General features: G+C 47.2%; 1 protein-coding gene across 3 annotated transcripts in view; it reads right to left on the reverse strand.

Annotated features, from left to right (window-relative positions):
• The window catches only part of SOX13 (SRY-box transcription factor 13), a 129,646-nt gene extending 114,434 nt beyond the window's left edge, over positions 1-15,212 (reverse strand). Inside the window, exon 1 of one of the 3 annotated variants that reach the window (XM_063955259.1) lies at positions 14,772-15,205. The gene's annotated coding sequence lies outside the window, so the exon portion shown is untranslated. Of the gene's footprint in view, positions 1-14,771 lie in introns of all 3 variants that reach the window. The other 2 variants (XM_063955258.1, XM_063955261.1) reach the window with 2 other exon arrangements.
• Positions 15,213-18,679: the final 3,467 nt, after the last annotated feature.

An 18,679-nucleotide genomic window follows, 5' to 3' on the forward strand; every position in this document is an offset into this window, starting at 1 on the left:
TCCGCAGGAGACAGGGCACAAAAAGTAAGCTTTTAGGATCACATGGTGTGCACTGGCTCCTCCCCCTATGACCCTCCTCCAAGCCTCAGTTAGGTACTGTGCCCGGACGAGCGTACACAATAAGGAAGGATCTTGAATCCCGGGTAAGACTCATACCAGCCACACCAATCACACCGTACAACCTGTGATTTGAACCCAGTTAACAGTATGATAACAATGAAGGAGCCTCTGAAAAGATGGCCCACAACAATAACAACCCGATTTTTGTAACAATAATTATGTACAAGTAATGCAGACAATCCGCACTTGGGATGGGCGCCCAGCATCCACTACGGACTACGAGAAATAGATTTATCGGTAAGTAAAATCTTATTTTCTCTAACGTCCTAGTGGATGCTGGGGACTCCGTCAGGACCATGGGGATTATACCAAAGCTCCCAAACGGGCGGGAGAGTGCGGATGACTCTGCAGCACCGAATGAGAGAAACTCCAGGTCCTCCTCAGCCAGGGTATCAAATTTGTAGAATTTTACAAACGTGTTCCCCCCTGACCACGTAGCTGCTCGGCAAAGTTGTAAAGCCGAGACCCCTCGGGCAGCCGCCCAAGATGAGCCCACCTTCCTTGTGGAATGGGCATTTACAGATTTTGGCTGTGGCAGGCCTGCCACAGAATGTGCAAGCTGAATTGTACTACAAATCCAACGAGCAATAGTCTGCTTAGAAGCAGGAGCACCCAGCTTTTTGGGTGCATACAATATAAACAGCAAGTCAGACTTTCTGACTCCAGCCGTCCTGGAATTTATATTTATATATATATATATATATATATATATATATATATATATATATATATATATATATATATATATATATATATATATATATATATATATATATATATATATATATATTTATTTTCAGGGCCCTGACAACGTCTAGCAACTTGGAGTCCTCCAAGTCCCTAGTAGCCGCAGGCACCACAATAGGTTGTTTCAGGTGAAACGCTGACACCACCTTAGGAAGAAACTGGGGACAAGTCCGCAGTTCTGCCCTGTCCGAATGGAAAATTAAATATGGGCTTTTGTAAGACAAAGCCGCCAATTCTGACAATCGCCTGGCCGAGGCCAGGGCCAACAGCATGGTCACTTTCCATGTGAGATATTTCAAATCCACAGATTTGAGCCGTTCAAACCAATATGATTTGAGGAATCCCAACACTACGTTGAGATCCCACGGTGCCACTGGAGGCACAAAAGGGGCTGTATATGCAATACTCCCTTGACAAACGTCTGGACTTTAGGAACCGAAGCCAATTCTTTCTGGAAGAAAATCTACAGGGCCGAAACTTGAACCTTAATGGACCCCAATTTGAGGCTCATAGACACTCCTGTTTGCAGGAAGTGCAGAAATCGACCTAGTTGAAATTTCTTCGTGGGGCCTTCCTGGCCTCACCCACGCAACATATTTTCACCACATGTGGTGATAACGTTGTGCGGTCACCTCCTTCCTGGCTTTGACCAGGGTAGGTATGACCTCTTCCGAAATGCCTTTTCCCTTAGGATCCGGCGTTCAACCGCCATGCCGTCAAACGCAGCCGCGGTAAGTCTTGGAACAGACATGGTACTTGCTGAAGCAAGTCCCTTCTTAGCTCCCGAGGCCATTAGTCCTCTGTGAGCATCTCTTGAAGTTCCGGGTACCAAGTCCCTCTTGGCCAATCCGGAGCCACGAGTATAGTTCTTACTCCTCTACGTCTTATAATTCTCAATACCTTGGTTATGAGAAGCAGAGGAGGGAACACATACACCGACTGTTACACCCACGGTGTTACCAGGACGTCCACCGCTATCGCCTGAAGGTCTCGTGACCTAGCGCAATACCTGTCCCGTTTTTTGTTCGGGCGGGACGCCATCATGTCCACCTTTGGTCTTTCCCAACAGTTCACAATCATGCGGAAAACTTCCCGATGAAGTTCCCACTCTCCCGGGTGGAGGTCGTGCCTGCTGAGGAAGTCTGCTTCCCAGTCGTCCACTCCCGGAATGAACACTGCTGACAGTGCTATCACATGATTTTCCGCTTAGCGAAAAATCCTTGCAGTTTTGCCACTGCCCTCCTGCTTCTTGTGCCGCCCTTTCTGTTTACGTGGGCGACTGCCGTGATGTTATCCCACTGGATCAATACCGGCTGACCTTGAAGCAGAGGTCTTGCTAAGCTTAGAGCATTATAAATTTGCTCTTAGCTCCAGTATATTTATGTGGAGAGAATTCTCCAGACTTGATCACACTCCCTGGAAATTTTTTCCCTGTGTGACTGCTCCCCAGCCTCTCAGGCTGGCCTCCGTGGTCACCAGCATCCAATCCTGAATGCCGAATCTGCGGCCCTCTAGAAGATGAGCACTCTGTAATCACCACAGGAGAGACACCCTTGTCCTTGGATATAGGGTTATCCGCTGATGCATCTGAAGATGCGATCCGGACCATTTGTCCAGCAGATCCCACTGAAGAGTTCTTGCGTGAAATCTGCCGAATGGAATCGCTTCGTAATAAGCCACCATTTTTACCAGGACTCTTGTGCAATGATGCACTGACACTTTTCCTGGTTTTAGGAGGATCCCGATTAGCTCGGATAACTCCCTGGCTTTCTCCTCTGGGAGAAACACCTTTTTCTGGACTGTGTCCAGAATCATCCCTAGGACCAGCAGACGTGTCGTCGGAACAACTGCGGTTTTGGAATATTTAGAATCCACCCGTGCTGTCGTAGAACTACTTGAGATAGTGCTACTCCGACCTCCACCTGTTCTCTGGACCTTGTTCTTATCAGGAGGTCGTCCATTTTCTTTGAAGACGAATCCTCATTTCGGTCATTACCTTGGTAAGGACCCGGGGTGCCTTGGACAATCCAGCGGCATCGTCTGAAACTGATAGTGACAGTTCTGTACCACGAACCTGAGGTACCCTTGGTGAGAAAGGCAAATTTTGGGACATGGAGGTAAGCATCCCTGATGTCCCGGGACACCATATAGTCCCCTTCTTCCCGGTTCGCTATCACTGCTCTGAGTGACTGCATCTGGATTTGAACCTTTGTAAGTGTTCAAATATTTCAGATTTAGAATAGGTCTCACCTAGCCTTCTGGCTTCAGTACCACCATATAGTGTGGAATAATACCCCTTTCCTTGTTGTAGGAGGGGTAATTTTATTATCACCTGCTGGGAATACAGCTTGTGAATTGTTTTCAATACTGCCTCCCTGTCGGAGGGAGACATTGGTACAGCAGACTACAGGAACCTGCGAGGGGGAAACGTCTCGACATTCCAATCTGTACCCCTTGGATACTACTTGTAGGATCCAGGGGTCCTGTACGGTCCCAGCGTCATGCTGAGAACTTGGTAGAAGCGGTGGAGGGCTTCTGTTCCTGGGAATGGGCTGCCTGCTGCAGTCTTCTTCCCTTTCCTCTATCCCTGGGCAGATATGACTCTTATAGGGACGAAAGGACTGAGGCTGAAAAGACGGTGTCTTTTTCTGCAGAGATGTGACTTAGGGTAAAAAACGGTGGATTTTCCAGCAGTTGCCGTGGCCACCAGGTCCCATGGACCGACCCCAAATAATTCCTCCCCTTTATACGGCAATACATCTTTGTGCCGTTTGGAATCTGCATCACCTGACCACTGTCGTGTCCATAAACATCTTCTTGCAGATATGGACATCGCATTTACTCTTGATGCCAGAGTGCAAATATCCCTCTGCGCATCTCGCATATATAGAAATGCATCCTTTAAATGCTCTATAGTCAATAAAATACTGTCCCTGTCAAGGGTATCAATATTTTTAGTCAGGGAATCCGACCAAGCCACCTCAGCTCTGCACATCCAGGCTGAGGCGATCGCTGGTCGCAGTATAACACCAGCATGTGTGTGTATACTTTTTAGGATATTTTCCAGCCTCCTATCAGCTGGCTCCTTAAGTACGGCCCTATCTGTAGATGGTACCGCCACTTGTTCTGATAAGCATGTGAGCGCCTTATCCACCCTAAGGGGTGTTTCCCAACGCGCCCTAACTTCTGGCGGGAAAGGGTATACCGCCAATAATTTTCTATCGGGGGAAACCCACGCATCATCACACACTTCATTTAATTTATCTGATTCAGGAAAAACTACAGGTAGTTTTTTCACATCCCACATAATACCCTTTTTTGTGGTACTTGTAGTATCAGAAATATGTAACACCTCCTTCATTGCCCTTAACGTGTGGCCCTAAAGGAAAATAAGAATTTACTTACCGATAATTCTATTTCTCGGAGTCCGTAGTGGATGCTGGGGTTCCTGAAAGGACCATGGGGAATAGCGGCTCCGCAGGAGACAGGGCACAAAAAGTAAAGCTTTACGATCAGGTGGTGTGTACTGGCTCCTCCCCCTATGACCCTCCTCCAAGCCTCAGTTAGGTACTGTGCCCGGACGAGCGTACACAATAAGGAAGGATTTTGAATCCCGGGTAAGACTCATACCAGCCACACCAATCACACTGTACAACCTGTGATCTGAACCCAGTTAACAGTATGATAACAGCGGAGCCTCTGAAAAGATGGCTCACAACAATAATAACCCGATTTTTGTAACTATGTACAAGTATTGCAGACAATCCGCACTTGGGATGGGCGCCCAGCATCCACTACGGACTCCGAGAAATAGAATTATCGGTAAGTAAATTCTTATTTTCTCTATCGTCCTAGTGGATGCTGGGGTTCCTGAAAGGACCATGGGGATAATACCAAAGCTCCCAAACGGGCGGGAGAGTGCGGATGACTCTGCAGCACCGAATGAGAGAACTCAAGGTCCTCCTTAGCCAGGGTATCAAATTTGTAGGATTTTACAAACGTGTTTGCCCCTGACTAAATAACCGCTCGGCAAAGTTGTAAAGCCGAGACCCCTCGGGCAGCCGCCCAAGATGAGCCCACCTTCCTTGTGGAATGGGCATTTACATATTTTGGCTGTGGCAGGCCTGCCACAGAATGTGCAAGCTGAATTGTATTACACATCCAACTAGCAATAGTCTGCTTAGAAGCAAGAGCACCCAGTTTGTTGGGTGCATACAGGATAACAGCAAGTCAGTTTTCCTGACTCCAGCCGTCCTGGAACATATTTTCAGGGCCCTGACAACATCTAGCAACTTGGAGTCCTCCAAGTCCCTAGTAGGTGCAAGGCACCACAATAAGCTGGTTCAGGTGAAACACTGACACCACCTTAGGGAGAGAACTGGGGACGAGTCCGCAGCTCTGCCCTGTCCGAATGGACAAACAGATATGGGCTTTTTTGAGAAAAAACCACCAATTTGACACTCGCCTGGTCCAGGCCAGGGCCAAGAGCATGGTCACTTTTCATGCGAGATGCTTCAAATCCACAGATTTGACTGGTTTTAAACCAATGTGATTTGAGGAATCCCAACACTACGTTGAGATCCCACGGTGCCACTGGAGGCACAAAAGGGGCTGTATATGCAATACTCCCTTGACAAACTTCTGGACTTCAGGAACTGAAGCCAATTCTTTCTGGAAGAAAATCGACAGGGCCGAAATTTGAACCTTAATGGACCCCAATTTGAGGCCCATAGACACTCCTGTTTGCAGGAAATGCAGGAAACGACCGAGTTGAAATTTCTTTGTGGGGCCTTCCTGGCCTCACACCACGCAACATATTTTCGCCACATGTGGTGATAATGTTGTGCGGTCACCTCCTTTCTGGCTTTGACCAGGGTAGGAATGACCTCTTCCGGAATGCCTTTTTCCCTTAGGATCCGGCGTTCCACCGCCATGCCGACAAACGCAGCTGCGGTAAGTCTTGGAACAGACATGGTACTTGCTGAAGCAAGTCCCTTCTTAGCGGCAGAGGCCATAAGACCTCTGTAAGCATCTCTTGAAGTTCCGGGTACCAAGTCCTTCTTGGCCAATCCGGAGCCATGAGTATAGTTCTTACTCCTCTACGTCTTATAATTCTCAGCACCTTAGGTATGAGAAGCAGAGGAGGGAACACATACACCGACTGGTACACCCACGGTGTTACCAGAACGTCCACAGCTATTGCCTGAGGGTCTCTTGACCTGGCGCAATACCTGTCCCGTTTTTTGTTCAGACGGGACGCCATCATGTCCACCTTTGGTATTTCCCAACGGTTTACAATCATGTGGAAAAAACTTCCCGATGAAGTTTCCACTCTCCCGGGTGGAGGTCGTGCCTGCTGAGGAAGTCTGCTTCCCAGTTTCCATTCCCGGGATGAAACACTGCTGACAGTGCTATCACATGATTTTCCGCCCAGCGAAAAGTCCTTGCAGTTTTTGCCATTGCCCTCCTGCTTCTTGTGTCGCCCTGTCTGTTTACGTGGGCGACTGCCGTGATGTTTTTCCCACTGGATCAATACCGGCTGACCTTGAAGCAGAGGTCTTGCTAAGCTTAGAGCATTATAAATTTACCCTTAGCTCCAGTATATTTATGTGGAGAAAAGTCTCCAGACTTGATCACACTCCCTGGAAATTTTTTCCTTGTGTGACTGCTCCCCAGCCTCTCGGGCTGGGCTCCGTGGTCACCAGCATCCAATCCTGAATGCCGAATCTGCGGCCCTCTAGAAGATGAGCACTCTATAACCACCACAGGAGAGACACCCTTGTCCTTGGATATAGGGTTATCCGCTGATGCATCTGAAGATGCGATCCGGACCATTTGTCCAGCAGATCCCACTGAAAAGTTCTTGCGTGAAATCTGCCGAATGGAATTGCTTCGTAGGAAGCCACCATTTTTACCAGGACCCTTGTGCAATGATGCACTGTTTTTAGGAGGTTCCTGACTAGCTCGGATAACTCCCTGGCTTTCTCTTCCGGGAGAAACACCTTTTTCTGGACTGTGTCCAGAATCATCCCTAGGCACAGCAGACGTGTCGTTGGGATCAGCTGCGATTTTGGAATATTTAGAATCCACCCGTGCTGTTGTAGCAGTATCCGAGATAGTGCTACTCCGACCTCCAACTGTTCCCTGGACTATGCCCTTATCAGGAGATCGTCCAAGTAAGGGATAATTAAGACGCCTTTTCTTCGAAGAAGAATCATCATTTCGGCCATTACCTTGGTAAAGACCCGGGGTGCCGTGGACAATCCAAACGGCAGCGTCTGAAACTGATAGTGACAGTTCTGCACCACGAACCTGAGGTACCCTTAGTGAGAAGGGCAAATTTGGGACATAGAGGTAAGCATCCCTGATGTCCCGGGACACTATATAGTCCCCTTCTTCCTGGTTCGTTATCACTGCTCTGAGTGACTCCATCTTGATTTGAACCTTTGTAAGTGTTCAAAAATTTTTTTAGAATAAGTCTCACCTAGCCTTCTGGCTTCAGTACCACAATATAGTGTGGAATAATACCCCTTTTCTTGTAGTAGGAGGGGTAATTTAATTATCACCTGCTGGGAATACAGCTTGTGAATTTTTTCCCATACTGCCTCCTTGTCGGAGGGAGACCTTGGTAAAGCAGACTTCAGGAGCCTGCGAAGGGGAAACGTCTCGACATTCCAATCTGTACCCCTGGGATACTACTTGTAGGATCCAGGGGTCCTGTACAGTCTCAGCGCCATGCTGAGAACTTGTCAGAAGCGGTGGAACGCTTCTGTTCCTGGGAATGGGCTGCCTGCTGCAGTCTTCTTCCCTTTCCTCTATCCCTGGGCAGATATGATCTTATAGGGACGAAAGGACTGAGGCTGAAAAGACGGTGTCTTTTTCTGCAGAGATGTGACTTAGGGTAAAAACGGTGGATTTTCCAGCAGTTGCCGTGGCCACCAGGTCCGATGGACCGACCCCAAATAACTCCTCTTCCTTTATACGGCAATACACCTTTGTGCCGTTTGGAATCTGCATCACCTGACCACTGTCGTGTCCATAACATCTTCTGGCAGATATGGACATCGCATTTACTCTTGATGCCAGAGTGCAAATATCCCTCTGTGCATCTCGCATATATAGAAATGCATCCTTTAAATGCTCTATAGTCAATAAAATACTGTCCCTGTCAAGGGTATCAATATTTTTAGTCAGGGAATCCGACCAAGCCACCCCAGCTCTGCACATCCAGGCTGAGGCGATCGCTGGTCGCAGTATAACACCAGTATGTGTGTATATACTTTTTATGATATTTTCCAGCCTCCTGTCAGCTGGTCCTTGAGGACGGCGCTATCTATAGACGGTACCGCCACTTGTTTTGATAAGCGTGTGAGCGCCTTATCCACCCTAAGGGGTGTTTCCCAACGCGCCCTAACTTCTGGCGGGAAAGGGTATACCGCCCATAATTTTCTATCGGGGGGAACCCACGCATCATCACACACTTTATTTAATTTATCTGATTCAGGAAAAACTACGGTAGTTTTTTCACATCCCACATAATACCCTCTTTTGTGGTACTTGTAGTATCAGAAATATGTAACACCTCCTTCATTGCCTTTAACGTGTGGCCCTAATAAGGAATACGTTTGTTTATTCACCGTCGACACTGGATTCAGTGTCCCTGTCTGTGTCTGTGTCGACCGACTAAAGTAAACGGGCGTTTTAAAACCCCTGACGGTGTTTTTGAGACGTCTGGACCGGTACTAATTGTTTGTCGGCCGTCTCATGCCGTCAACCGACCTTGCAGCGTGTTGACATTATCACGTAATTCCCTAAATAAGCCATCCATTCCGGTGTCGACTCCCTAGAGAGTGACATCACCATTACAGGCAATTGCTCCGCCTCCTCACCAACATCGTCCTCATACATGTCGACACACACGTACCGACACACAGCACACACACAGGGAATGCTCTGATAGAGGACAGGACCCACTAGCCCTTTGGAGAGACAGAGGGAGAGTTTGCCAGCACACACCAAAAACGCTATAATTATATAGGGACAACCTTATATAAGTGTTTTCCCTTATAGCATCTTTTTTATATATTTCTAACGCCAAATTAGTGCCCCCCCTCTCTGTTTTAACCCTGTTTCTGTAGTGCAGTGCAGGGGAGAGCCTGGGAGCCTTCCCTCCAGCCTTTCTGTGAGGGAAAATGGCGCTGTGTGCTGAGGAGATAGGCCCCGCCCCTTTTTCGGCGGCCTCGTCTCCCGCTCTTAACGGATTCTGGCAGGGGTTAAATATCTCCATATAGCCTCCGGAGGCTATATGTGAGGTATTTTTAGCCAAAATAGGTTTTCATTTGCCTCCCAGGGCGCCCCCCTCCCAGCGCCCTGCACCCTCAGTGACTGCCGTGTGAAGTGTGCTGAGAGGAAAATGGCGCACAGCTGCAGTGCTGTGCGCTACCTTTAGAAGACTGAGGAGTCTTCTGCCGCCGATTCTGGACCTCTTCTTACTTCAGCATCTGCAAGGGGGCCGGCGGCAAGGCTCCGGTGACCATCCAGGCTGTACCTGTGATCGTCCCTCTGGAGCTGATGTCCAGTAGCCAAGAAGCCAATCCATCCTGCACGCAGGTGAGTTCACTTCTTCTCCCCTAAGTCCCTCGTTGCAGTGATCCTGTTGCCAGCAGGACTCACTGTAAAATAAAAAACCTAAGCTAAACTTTTCTAAGCAGCTCTTTAGGAGAGCCACCTAGATTGCACCCTTCTCGGCCGGGCACAAAAATCTAACTGAGGCTTGGAGGAGGGTCATAGGGGGGAGGAGCCAGTACACACCACCTGATCGTAAAGCTTTACTTTTTGTGCCCTGTCTCCTGCGGAGCCGCTATTCCCCATGGTCCTTTCAGGAACCCCAGCATCCACTAGGACGATAGAGAAAATACGTTTGTTTCTTCACCGTCGACACTGAAATCAGTGTCCGTGTCTGGGTCTGTCGACCGACTGAGGTAAATGGGCGTTTTACAGCCCCTGACGGTGTTTGAGACGCCTGGACAGGTACTAATTTGTTCGCCGGCCGTCTCATGTCGTCAACCGGCTTGCAGCGTGTTGACATTATCACGTAATTCCATAAATAAGCCATCCATTCCGGTGTCGACTCCCTAGAGAGTGACATCACCATTACAGGCAATTTGCTCCGCCTCCTCACCAACATTTTCCTCATACATGTCGACACACACGTACCGACATACAGCACACACATAGGGAATGCTCTGATAGAGGACAGGACCCACTAGCCCTTTGGGGAGACAGAGGGAGAGTTTGCCAGCACACACCAAAACGCTATAATTATACAGAGACAACCTTTATATAAGTGTTCCTCCCTTATAGCATTTTAATATATATTCATATCGCCAAATCAGTGCCCCCCCTCTCTGTTTTAACCCTGTTTCTGTAGTGCAGTGCAGGGGAGAGCATGGGAGCCTTCCCACCAGCATTTCTGTGAGGGAAAATGGCGCTGTGTGCTGAGGAGAATAGGCCCCGCCCCCTTTTCGGCGGGCTTCTTCTCCGGAGTCTGTGATATCTGGCAGGGGTTAAATACATCCATATAGCCTCAAGGGCTATATGTGATGTATTTTTCGCCATACAGGTATTATACATTGCTGCCCAGGGCGCCCCCCCCCCGCGCCCTGCACCCTCCGTGACCGCTGTGTGAAGTGTGCTGACAACAATGGCGCACAGCTGCAGTGCTGTGCGCTACCTGATGAAGACTGAAAGTCTTCTGCCGCCTGGTTCCGGACCTCTTCAATCTTCAGCATCTGCAAGGGGGGTCGGCGGCGCGGCTCCGGGACGAACCCCAGGGCGAGACCTGTGTTCCGACTCCCTCTGGAGCTAATGGTGTCCAGTAGCCTAAGAAGCCAATCCATCCTGCACGCAGGTGAGTTCACTTCTCTCCCCTAAGTCCCTCGATGCAGTGAGCCTGTTGCCAGCAGGACTCACTGAAAATAAAGAACCTAAAAACTTTTTCTAAGCAACTCTTTAAGAGAGCCACCTAGATTGCACCCTGCTCGGACGGGCACAAAAACCTAACTGAGGCTTGGAGGAGGGTCATAGGGGGAGGAGCCAGTGCACACCATGTGATCCTAAAAGCTTACTTTTTGTGCCCTGTCTCCTGCGGAGCCGCTATTCCCCATGGTCCTGACGGAGTCCCCAGCATCCACTAGGACGTTAGAGAAAGTGTCGGTATGCCGGCTGTCGGGCTCCCGGCGCCGGTATACTGAGCGCCGGGAGCCCGACCGCCGGCATACTGAAGACCACCCCTGGGAGACAACTGAATTCCCCCCCAGGGATCATTTAGTCACAGTAAAGGAATTACCCCCTTATATCTGTTTCCAGACAGCAAGTGGGCTGCGATAGTCTAGAGATTATTTAACAGTCCAGTAAGATAACACTGTCCCCCACCCAGCTACATCTTAATGCCATGCGGCTGAACACCAAGTTGGGATGTATTTCTGACATTCCTTTGGCTTTATATAGTATAAGGGTAGAAGAAGTACCAACTTGACTATAGCGCATAGACTTACATAGAAATGAAAGGTCCAAAGAAAATGGGTAGCATGATGGCACAGTGATTAGAACTGCAACACTGAGTCATAGCAATCTGACTAGATTGCTTAGCAATTAAGCACGGATCTCTCCGTGTGTATGCCCCACACAATAGTGATGCACAGCCCCGCGCTGCTATTGCCGGTGCTAGATTGTGCCTGCATGCAGGCACAATCTAGAACATTGCTCATTTCACCACTGGGTGAAGTGTGCACCCCCCCTCGCACAGCACACATCGCGCTGTGTGCTGAGTGGTCTCTGCTAGACCGCTCAGCACACATCTCCCCCCACATGTACTGGCCTATAGAGTTGAACTTTTATTCTGTATGTGCCTGAGGTAGGTGTAGATAGGGGATTATAAATCAGATACCAATGACAAACAGGCATATATAGTTTAAGCAAACATGAGTGGTGTTACCCTTAAAAATTCATAGCTGTTCCGTATACATTTGATGAATGCCTAATCCCAACATTTACAAGGGAAAAGGGTCCTATTCATATGATAAAGCCTAGCTTTTGAGATCGTATCGGGCTTGGTTCAGTTACTGATAAATACAAACTAATACATAGAACAACCATCATGAACAGACATTGTATCAGGTCAAAACAATAGAGCTTTTGTTGCTAGTAAATACTGTTGGACATACTGTATACTTAATTGTATTTCAAAAGGTGAGAAGAGAACAGTAAATAGGGGTTGTCTGAAGGGCCTGAATGTCAAATGGCTCAATACTGCGAAATGGACTGTATTGGTTATAACTATAATTGTATATAAGCTATATATAGCTATGCAATTATGCTATAAACGATTTGCTGTAAAACTGTCAAGTGCGGCATAAAAAGATCACATATACTGATATTTGAATGAGAGAAGATTAGTCTGTTGCAAATTCATGAAGCATTCTAGAAATCTCTCATTACTTTAACTTTATTTGGCTGTGGTATCGCCAAACCACTGAGTATTATGAGATGTATTCATCAAGCACTGGAGAGCACTGCCACTTTTGTATTCAATTCGCTGTGAGCAGCGCTGGATACCAAAAGACCGAGGCAATCCAACATTTCTACGGTACAGAGATCGCTGATCTGACGATCAACTATCCCCATCACACATGCACACAAAGAAACTGGCGTCCGGCGAGAGGAACCAAACAGCCCAGATCAGGACTGAAAGGTATGCAGGAGGTATCACTGGTATCTATTATGAATGACCCTGATACTTAATTTCTACAAAAGTAGGTGAATATGTTCATTTTCACCTACTTTTGTAAAAATTAAGGCATAATAAATAGACAGACATTAGCGTTATGCTATTAATAAATTCATTTCTAACTGTAGGGTAATACAATTTTCACAGCACTACATAACATGCTGGTGATACGTTTGAAAAATGACATTTAGGAGCAGATTGGCTGGTACTTTTTCACTCTCCATTTTATCACTTTTCGAGCGATGATGCATCTGGCCCGACGTGATGGACGCAGCTGCGGTGTGTAAATATGCTAATGCTGCAGGAGGCATCTTGTGTAAACAGTCTCCTACTGCCAGCTTCTGTGATCTGCTGCTGCATCCGAGGACGCAGCATCGGATCTCCTGTGAAAATATTGCCCATCTAAGTAACCATCATGTTAGGATGGCTTTCAAGCAACTGGCAGTTGTTGCTCCTTCCCCGCCCCTAAATGGCAGCAGCATGTCAATCATGCTACGGTTTAGGGGGCCCTGCGACCATCATATGTACAGTACTGACTCTGCGCATCTCTCTCACCATCAGTGTTCTACGCAAAGCCATCCGGTTGCCGTACAACAATGAATCAGGCCCATAGTCTATAGTTGTGGACTCCTGGACACATCTTTCAGTCCACTGACATAAGGCTAAGCAATGGCGGAATGAGCGCTGTAGACTGAAAATAAAATTGTTCCATTTGGCTCAGTTATGCAGTATCTACATGTAAATTATTTGCCTAGATCTATTTGGAATGAGTATATCAGAAGTGAATGCACAACAATTTTTCAAAGATTATTTCAGATCTTACAGAGACAAGCTATCAAGTGTGCAATAGTTAGTCATATTTTCATTGCAATAATGTCCAACATTTCCTACGGGCCATCTAATAAGGACGGGTTAAGCACATGTTCTAGAGTGGATGCCCTGTGACAGCTGGGCAGTGTTGCGCATCATTGTTACATATCTTATCTAGATTACAGATGGAGTCTCGCTCATCTAGGCTTCTCTGCTTCGCCTAGGTGCACCAATGCTTATTAGCATAAACCCTTAATCTATTGTTCTCAGCTGCAACACAATACAGAGAGTATACAGGAGGGGATTAAGTCATTACAGCAGGGGATTAAGTCTGACTGCCCTGGCTCAGTTAATCCTATTTAAGGGTTAGGGGCTCCATCTGTAAAGTGGGATGGACGTAAAACAGAATTTTCCCTTCTACAGACTTACATATGTCATATTTCACAAACCAGAAAACACTTTTACATATCATGTTTGCAGTAATGGTTACACAAGCATACTAGCTTTATAGAACCACATGAGTCGTTGTGAACAATACTGCTATAGGATAATGCTAGCAGATACACATACACCTGTCCTATATATCTGATGTGTACAGCAGAACTAAAAGGATCCACTAACTCTCACATGTACGTACGCATGCTCTGAATAATATCAAAACATTCAATGACACTGCATCTATATCACTGTGCGGCAAGTGTGCCATTATCTGTGGGAGTCCTGGTTAGTCAGAGCTGCTTCCTGACACTGGGAAACATAGGCACAGCAGGGGAACAGGTCCAGTGATTCAGACGGTAGCCTAGTACATGGGGGGACACACATAAGGTGGACAGAGGTGTACATGTGACAATAAGAAGTGACACCGAAAGCCATGCTTACGTAGACAGATACAATTACTATACACAAACTGCATAAAGCATGTACAGTAAACAAAAGTCACGTGTTATCACACAAAAATCAACATTGTACCAACAAGTGCCCGACTATTGTGAGAAAGATACACGCAAACACATATACAGTGTCCCCCCAGTCATGTACACGGGGGGGATAGGGGTGCAGCACCGGGGTGATACAGTGTGTGCGCAGATAGGAGCATGTATGTAGTCAGGGGGTGGTTTAGTTGGCACTGATGAGAGATAAGTGGGGAGGAGGCAAAGTTCCCCATCGCCAGTATTACCGAACACCACTAATGATAAATAGCCATAAGGCTGGTAGCATGGCAGGATGAGGGTAACTATAAGCGGCAGCTGCTGGCGCACAGGAGGAGCCCCTCCCCGGACATGTTCCACAGGAAAGCCATACTCACTGCTCTTGGAAGCGGCGTCTCTCTTACAGCAGCTGTGGAAGCCTGACGGTCACTCCTGCTCAGTCCAATCCGCACTCTGGTCACTCCAGCGGGAGCGAGTAATGTGATCCTGACAGTACTACGGAGAGTGCTCCGCTCATAACCCCCTGACCACACTTACTGCCCTGCCTCTTCCCTCACTCACTGATCCTGCGCTGCTGCTGGGTGTGAGAGAGGACTGGAGCCTCCTGGGATCATGTACTAGCTGCTTCCTGCCCGCCCCCTGCTGTGTGTGGTGTACTGTGTGCTGCTACCCCTCACCTCCCTCACATCGCATTGTAACATCACCCCCATGTACACTCATCATCACTCTACATATACACACTGACCACTACACTAGCGCTGCCTGTCTCTCCTGCCCACATCTGACAGCCTAGCACGGGCAGACTATACAAGAGGGAATGCTCATAATAACGCCATCACACTATCACAAATGCTCACATTGCACACTTACCAATAACTGTTACTGTTCCTAGATCTATATTCCTCCACACACACATATATATATATATATATATATATATATGGAAGAGTGGAGTGATATGTGTGTGTGTGTGTGTGTGTGTGTGTGTGTACACACACACATGTATTCGGTATTGTTTGTGATGCACTGAGATCTGTCTGCATAGTGTGTCTGGCTAACAATTAACAAAAGAGCCGGCGGCAGGAAAACAATGCACAATGGCTCTCTGAGAGGAGGGGTAGTGAAGAAAAGCCCTTTGTTCCTGTGTCCATATGATGCTCGCAGACCCTATTACAGGGAGCAGCCGGAAATGGCTTAGTCCTGAGTGCTCAGTGGGGAGGGGGGCACATTCTTGTCCCGTGAGGGACACAGATCAAAGGGAAGTGGGGGAGTACTTAGAGGCCCCTATTCTCCGTACATATAATTTAACTCGTGTGGTCCTGGTCAGTCTCATAAAATAGAATACATTTCTGCTTTTTTCTATTGTGTGTTAGTCACAACTGTCTGTAACTTCATATACCACTTATCAGAGGGAAGCAGGTCCTGTTTAGTTGTTAGTGACCTTTGGTGTGCAGTGATTGATATGTGCCAGCTGGGCTGGGGTCTTTTACCATATACAAGCAAGGACAAGTGTCAGGAAGAGGAGAGCCAATAGCATGCAGTAGTACAGGAAAAGAACAGAATTCTGTTATCTGTGGATCAGAAAGATTTGTTGTACGCAAGCGCATAGACGTACATATTATATGCATAGTGCATGTAATGGGTATGGATCGCAGGGTCGACCCTAATTAGGTCGACCACTATTGGTCGACATGACATGTCGACATGATGAAAATGTTGACATGGTCAGAAGGTCGACACTGAAAAAGGTCAACAGTAGAAAAGGTCGACTTGACAAATGGTCAACATCAAAAAGATTGACACAACATTTTTCTTTTTTTTCGTGTCCTTTTAGCCGTCAAAGCACGTGGAACCCCAATTAGTGTATCACGTCTCCTTGCTTTACACTCAGCACAGGATACCATTAATTCTAGTCCACTTGGATAGTAAAGTATGAAAAAGTTGAAAAAAAGCCGTGTCGACCATTTGCTCCTGTTCACCTTACATGTCGACCTAATGAGCACGTCAACCTTTTGTCCATGTCGACCTAATGCATATCGATCATTAGTGGTTGACCTATTGACTGTCAACCTAATTATGGTCGACCTTTCATCCAGATACCCATGTAATTACAAAGACAGCTAATGTGTGTTTGGGATAAACAATCACTTGCAGATCTTTACATTAAATATTTTAGTTTGTTTTACTTAATATGTATCAATAGATATAAGTTTTTTTTCACCAGATGGCTACATATGCTGCCAAAATCATTCTGCTGAGATAGAAGTATTATCCAGTAGGTTGATTCACCTAGAGTAGCGCTATTGTTTCATAAATTATAATGTGCTTGCTTCACTTTATGATTATTCTGATTATTCTGTGGGGGTAATTCCAAGTTGATCGTAGCAGGAATTTTGTTAGCAGTTGGGCAAAACCATGTGCACTGCAGGGGAGGCAGATTTTACATGTGCAGAGAGAGTTAGATTTGGATGGGGTGTGTTCTATCTGCAATCTAATTTGCAGTGTAAAAATAAAGCAGCCAGTATTTACCCTGCACAGAAACAAAATAACCCACCCAAATCTAACTCTTTCTGCACATATTATATCTGCCTCCCCTGCAGTGCACATGGTTTTGCCCAACTGCTAACAAAAATCCTGCTGCGATCAACTTGGAATAACCCCCTGTGCTAATTAATGATGTATCAAACATTGTATTTTGGATGAGATTCATCCCGCCACTTAGCGCATGCATAGTGGTGTTAATAATGCCAGTATGCATGTACAAATGCAATTAAAATCACAAAGGATCAGATAAGAGCTGTCCTTTGTGATGATCAGACATCTGGGTTTATGACATGAGAGTCCTTCTGCACATCCTATTGGATCCCTCTCAGGGAACAATCCAAAGAAGCCTATACGCTTCTATTAGGATTCAAGCTCCGGAAAATTTTGCTTTCCAGAGCTTTACATATAGAGAATGCTCTCAAACCTCAGAAAATAGCAGTTTTCAGAGTTTTAGCCACATTTCTCTTATGTCCTAGAGGATGCTGGGGACTCCGTAAGGACCATGGGGTATAGACGGGCTCCGCAGGAGACACGGGCACTATCAAGAACTTTAGAATGGGTGTGCACTGGCTCCTCCCTCTATGCCCCTCCTCCAGACCTCAGTTAGATCCTGTGCCCAGAGGAGACTGGGTGCATTACAGGGGAGCTCTCCTGAGTTTCTCTGAAAAAATAATTTTGTTAGGTTTTTTATTTTCAGGGAGCACTGCTGGCAACAGGCTCCCTGCATCGTGGGACTGAGGAGAGAGAAGCAGACCTACTTATGTGATAGGCTCTGCTTCTTAGGCTACTGGACACCATTAGCTCCAGAGGGTCGGAACGCAGGTCTCACCCTAGCCGTTCGTCCCGGAGCCGCGCCGCCGTCCTCCTCGCAGAGCCGGAAGATAGAAGCCGGGTGAGTATTAGAAGAAAGAAGACTTCAAAGGCAGCAGAAGACTTCAGTTCTTCTCTGAGGTAACCGCTGCGCGCCATTGCTCCCACACACAACACACACTGCAGGCACGGATGGGTGCAGGGCGCAGGGGGGGGGGGCGCCCTGGGCAGCAATAATAAACCTCCAGGACTGGCTAATATATTATATAGGCTGCGGAGGCAGTAGATATACAATCCCTCACCAGTGTTTGTAAATTTGAGCGGGACCGAAGCCCGCCGCTGAGGGGGCGGAGCTTGGTACCACAGCACTAACCAGCGCCATTTTCTCCACAGTACACTGCAGAGACGCTGGCTCCCCGGACTCTCCCCTGCTGAACACAGTGACAGAGGGCAAAAAGAGGGGGGGGGCACTTATAAATTGGCGCAGTGAGTGTATATTGTCTCATATATATATATATATATATATATATATATAAAAGCGCTGTTTATCTGGGAATTGTTTCCAGTGTCAGTTGGCGCTGGGTGTGTGCTGGCATACTCTCTCTCTGTCTCTCCAAAGGGCCTTATTGGGGAACTGTCTCCAGATAGAAATTTCCCTGAGTGTGTGGGGGTGTCGGTACGTGTGTGTCGGCATGTCTGAAGCGGAAGGCTCTTCTAGGGAGGAGGTGGAGCAGATGATTGTGGTGTCTCCTTCGGCAACGCCGACACCTGACTGGTTGGATATGTGGAATGTTTTAAATGCAAATGTGGCTTTATTACATAAGAGGTTAGACAAAGCAGAGTCCGGAGATAAAGCAGGGAGTTAATCCATGGCTTTAACTGTGTCACAGGGCCCTTCTGGGTGTCAGAAACGCCCACTGTCCCAAGTAGC

This window comes from Pseudophryne corroboree, chromosome 2 (assembly GCF_028390025.1).
Source record: "Pseudophryne corroboree isolate aPseCor3 chromosome 2, aPseCor3.hap2, whole genome shotgun sequence".
NCBI lineage: Eukaryota > Metazoa > Chordata > Amphibia > Anura > Myobatrachidae > Pseudophryne > Pseudophryne corroboree.